The sequence below is a fragment of the Rhipicephalus microplus genome, chromosome X (assembly GCF_043290135.1).
Source record: "Rhipicephalus microplus isolate Deutch F79 chromosome X, USDA_Rmic, whole genome shotgun sequence".
Classification (NCBI taxonomy): domain Eukaryota; kingdom Metazoa; phylum Arthropoda; class Arachnida; order Ixodida; family Ixodidae; genus Rhipicephalus; species Rhipicephalus microplus.
In genome coordinates, this window is record NC_134710.1 from 317,458,190 (window position 1) to 317,464,210 (window position 6,021).

The following is a 6,021-nucleotide window of genomic DNA, read 5'->3' on the forward strand; positions in this document are numbered from 1 at the left end:
TGTTATATATTACAATTCACATAAAAGTGTGATCACGGTGCTAAATATATACGTGGTTCATCCCAAATAAGAGAGCACTTCCACATATAAGGACCCACTTGATATGTTATATATGGTGTGGCCGTGCCTTATTTGGCCGGATTTGACTCCTTATATGGGCCAACCGCGTCATATATGGCCGTATATAACCCCATACATGAACCGACTCCGCCAGATATACATCCATATATGCTCATATCTGGCCACATATGCTGCCATATATGCTTATATGTGGCCACATATGCTGCCATATATGCTTATATATGGCCAGATATAACTTATATATGGGCCATGTATGGCGTTTCCGTAAGGGCTAGACCTTGTGTAGAATCTGCTGTCAACTAGTAGACAGCGAGCGCATTTCTGCAATGTAAAAGGCTGAACGCGCTACACCTGTGCAGGCATGGAATGTCCATATTAACGTGTGGTGGCAGATAAGGGCGGCAGTGCCAACAAATTTTCGTGTGCCATTTTGCTCATACTGAGGAAACTAGGATGCCAAAAAATATTTGCAGGAAATTAACCTCTATGTTATTTGACTTTTGACTTCATCGTGGCTGACGCGAAGGGCCAGATCTCTTGCTCATTTTGCAGCTTACAATTAAGTGCCTGTTTATGTTCTCCGCTCTATCCATATGTGGGACAGCATAGGCACTCATCGCAGCACGCTCTTTCATGCCATGCCAGAATGAAACAGTTTTCGCACCGTGTGAATGCAGGCACAGACAAACCGGCCTTGTGCACGAGCTTCAAAACTGCATCACGGCTACTCATGTTTGCCTCTGCCGCTGTTTACAGCATTACTTTGTCGATTACATTGCGATAACAATTAAATATTAGCCACGTAGCTTCTGCATGTAATCAATTCTCATCTATTGAACTGGTTGTGCTCGAACATGTTGCTTATTGTTACTTGTTTATTGTGGAGTTTAATAAGGTAACATTTGGTGGTGTGGTTTGCACACGTATTGCTTCACTATGTGTACTTTTAAAGCATTGCATGTCCTCTTTCAGAGGGGGCGGCCAATTTCACAAGTGCGAAATGAATGCTGTGACCCTCCCCCTGATATCATTATTATTTTTGTACCCCAAGAAGAGCAAATATGTTATTTCAAATGGTGATCCTCCTTCATAAAAAATCTTGTATTCACCTTTGTGTGCCATAAAATGTTATTAGATGTCTCAAGTGTGTCAACAATGTTCAAAACTGAAAAAATTGCGGTTCTGGCAAATCTTTTACCCTTACATTTGGGTGCGCTCCCACTCTTTACGCACAAATATGGTTTCGTAAATGTTCAGTAGGCGATACACAACTGCTCTGCTACAAAAGACGGGAAATTGTAAGTTGCAAATAAGTCCCGAAAGTGATGACGTGAACCCAAATATTTTACACCTACTGTGCTGTTTACGAGAACATGCCCCCCCCCCAAAGGGTATTCAATGAAATACCAGCTAATCAGCAGGATACGCTTCTGATTTTTTCTTTTTCACGCACAGAAGACAAAAAGCTTTAAAATTTTTACTTGTGTGTTAATGCTACATATAGCGTACGTTGATGACTATAGCAGCAAGGCAATATTTATTTGAAATATAAAGAAATGATAAAAAGTTTCATTTCAAGTTAGATGTGTGATAAATTGGAGGGGCTATTTGTAAGTATTCTATCTAGAACAGGGCAGACATGAAAACAAAAGAATGAAATGGAGCCACACTAGATTGGTCAAGGCTATTCTCATGGTCAAGACATGAGAATAGCCATGGAAGGTGCATAGAATGGGTGGAGGCCACATTGCGTCAATAAAATGGAGACAAAATGGCATACGAAAGGCATGAATTCGATTGAAATGAAGCGCTTGAGACCAAAGAAACGAATTAGCCTGTTTTGCACCTCACTAGCTTACTATAATGCTGCTGCGAAAATCACAACAAAACGATTCCTCCAAATTGCAACACCACCTAGCGTCTACTCAAGACACAAATAAATGGCTGAAATCATCTCAGTCTGCAATCTCAAGCATTGAAAAACAACACGTGTCAATATTAAAGATGTGCTGTATTCATTTTATATTTTTACACGTGTTGAAAGCATTTCCGAATTCTTTTAGCTTGCCTACAAGCTTTTTGATCCTTCTTGTTCTTTCATTCTATCTCCTCCCCTTCTAAATAAAATGCTTACAAAGTAACCCCCACGTCGACATAGGCCGTTTCTAGTGAATTACACTTTGCAATGGGGTAACAGAGCTTCCTTAGCCTCCAGCGGTGTCTCGCTATAGCCTCTTCTGAGCCGCCCTGCATTGTTCCTCATGAATAGCAAATAAATAAAGCAGTCCTTATTTATATTCCGGTGATCGCTCCAGTCCATCTCAAGGGCCCCTAAACTACCTCCTATATTTTTTCTTCAAACCTTTGAAGTAAACACGTGCATCATATGCAAAATGCTGCATGATCAATGATTCTTCACGTGGCAGCTCAACAAGCCGCCAGTGCTCCACAAATTCCAAGAGACAATTCCCCCATGCCTTTCGGGCTGGCACGTGACATCAAGAAGCTGAATCTTACGTGCAGAATAAGTATGCAGCAATTGGTCAAGAAAGAACCTATGACTTCCTGTTAGCCTTCCATAAGCTGTCCACGCCACTCGTCGTTTGTCGTGATGCCCGCATGCATGCACGTGCTTGCAAATCAGGTACTATGGTTCATAGGGCAGGGTTCATACCGACACTATTCGTACAAGCACCGGCTGGCACAGCAACAGCGATTCGTCAACGAGCACACAGTTGACAGAGGGTGGAGTCGCGGCAACTGTAACAAGACAGTGTTTGGAGCAATATATCATTGATTATGTAAGCCACGCAAGATTGGAAGAGATGTTCGGCAAGAGGGCAAAACGGCTTCGGGAGAGGTACCAACAGAGGGTAGTGAAAAGAAGAATGAAAGAAGTGATTACCATGCTTAGATAATCAAACGCATTTAACTCCGCTATTACAGCACCGTTTCAAAAATTTTAACGGCTTTATGGCTGTTGTGCACTTGCGCACACCTTCTTCACCACAACTGAAAGTCCACCTCCGGGTGGTTAAATATTGCATCTGGTTTCTGGCTGCATGCAGTATAGCACATATTGCGTGCCAGCACTGTTCAGGTATTAAAATAATTCTTGGTGTATAGCTGTGAGATTGGTGGCCTCGAAATCAAGCGGAAAATGTTTAGACCAGCAATGCTATTTTCACTGATACACACTGTCGAACGTGGGACTCTGGTGCAGCATGGCATAATCTACATTGATTTTGTTAGGATGGTGCAGGAAACTTATTTTGGCACATTTGTGCGCAGAATCTGCATCACTCGATAAAGAATGATGGGCGTTTACATTATTAAAACCACACGAAGCTAACAGACAATGCAAACAGGAATTCAGATGAATTATTACTTGAAATTGCATATTTTGTTCTGACTCGCCGCGAGGGAATTTTCAAACCAGAGTGAAAGGTGTTGTTGGGCTATCAAAGCAAGAAAAAACGAAAACGTAACTCAGAACTCCTTTTGTTGTCTGCCAAGCTAACCCCACCCCACTAGTAGCAACATAATGACCACCACAACTTTCTTTACTGCGAAGTAACTGACATAAATGTTGATGCCACTTTCATTTACTCGTATTGATGTCACGAAGCTTTTAAACGTCGCTGCTCATTATATCTAATGTAGCTAGCAAGTTGCACAAGCCTTGTCTAGCGTACTAACCTCCCACACAGAAAACTTCCTCTAGTTGCAATGGGCCACGCTCCACATAATGGCCACGCTGAACCCACGGCAGACTGCAGTAGTTGGCCTTGTTTTAGGTGCATCGTAAACACGCGGTTATGCAAAATGGTGCGACATGTGCGACGTGTATGCACCACTTAGCTCACACTACCGATCCACTGCACAAGTTTGACACCCATGCACATAAAATTAGCATTGGTGACAGGCAGGCACTTTTCTAAAAGACATCCGAGACATCGGCAGACAACACAGGCTCCCGTCATGTTGCGGTAAGCTTACACAAGTTGCACATTAAAAGATTACCTGTACTCTACTATGTACCCTCAAATCGAAATAAAAAAGATCGATCACTCGGGTCGCACGTGCGTGGCTAACCGCAACTATTCGTCCTACTTACACGCCGAATACTCGCACACTACGGTGAGCGGTTGATTAAAGTGCACGTGACATGTATGAACAAGAAGGCACTCGTACAGAATAACAGTAACTTATACTCACAAATGTAATCTGGCTTGTCGCTGCCGTTGCTGAGGCAGCTGAAATTTTGTTTTCTCTGCCCAGAACCCGGATGACAAAATCAGTGTTGCCAGGTCTTGGTAAGGGAGCGTCGATGAAATAGGACAAAATCGCCCGAAATGTGGCCACGGAAGTATTTATTCACAACAAAACCAAAAATGATTTCAAGTCTCTTTAACAAAAGTGATATTTAGCACTCAGAAAGGCAGCGATGGTGTAGTCAACCAGCAAATGTCAAAATATACTGTCGCTCAGCTTGGCGAGCTAGTATCACGACCGAGGTCGTGGTTGGCGCAAAAGACTGTGAAACAATTTTTTTAAATGAAGTAGCATGCACTTGATAACTTTTATATAGCACCAGCTGTCTGTATATCCAACAAAACAAGCGTATTACTTCTTACGACTGCGCTAAGCTTGAGTTGCGTGTCACATGGACACCTATCATAGCGGAAGGAATAAGACAGTCGCAATCTGCTAATCGTGACTGTCTTAGCTAAATCACGAACCCTCAGGCCGTGATTTAGCTAACGTCTTCGCCAAATGTTTGCGTGATTCTGCGCCAAACACAACCTGAGGGATCTGATCACGATCAAAAGACACCGTTAGAAAGAATCGGCAAGAAAAATGAGGTGATCCTCGCAAAATTGCGAAAACCAGCATCAGCTGATCTGATTGCAGCATATATTTTATTTCATTATGCCGGAGTTCCGGACGGTATGCAGCTGCAGTAGTCTTGAACTTGACATGCGTGAAAAGCCACGGTGGTACGTGCGAGAATGACGCGTAAATACCAAGCGAGAATGTCGGCCGTAAAGAGGCGAAGAAGCGCACAATTTTGGTCCTAATTAAGTGGTATACATAGTATAAGGTGCTAGGCGTTGCCACAAGGTTGGGTTCAGTCTTTACAATTCAATACAATAATACCGGTTCAGCCACACCGTGGGTACCACGCTTCACCCAGAAATAAACACTGGCTACGCCCTTGAAAACGTGACCCAGCATGGTCACATGTGTGTGTACTTTTATTAATCTCAGATACACCTCGCTCTGATTGCGACATAAACCAGACCACGTGAACACGTTACGGCAGCTCATAAAATACAATAACTAAACGTATACACGTGCATGCTTTATTAGTAAGAAATGGGCAAAGCCATAACAGTCCATCTACGCCAGTCCGCTATTAACTTAGTCCTAACAACATTACATGTATACACTCTGGAAAAATACAAGATTTTATGCTACCAGCGAGCATATAAACAAAACATCGCAAAAATAACGTGGACTATGGATGAGTGTGCACAACACGAGCGCTAATTTTCAACATTTTTGACAGCTTAACCGCTAAGAAAAGCTCTGTATTGGTTCGAAGCGATCGGTCAGATTATTACTTGTGTTTTAAGGCATAGCAATTGTACCTGCCTCTTTTAGTTGCAACGATGTAATTGCACACTACTTTATCACTGTTTTATATATTAAACCAAGGAGCCACCACAAAAGTATGGGATGGTTCTTTGAGAAAGAGCTCTAGTCTCAGGGCTCTTATGACAGAGAAACAAAGAGCAAATAATTCTGCATATGGCAACTCAACCATGAAATTGATGTACAACATATATTATATTAGAAGCACTATCTCAATTGGGCTGCAATTCAAAAGAGTTTTCGAGGCAGCCTTACCAAATTACGCATATATTTACACATTTT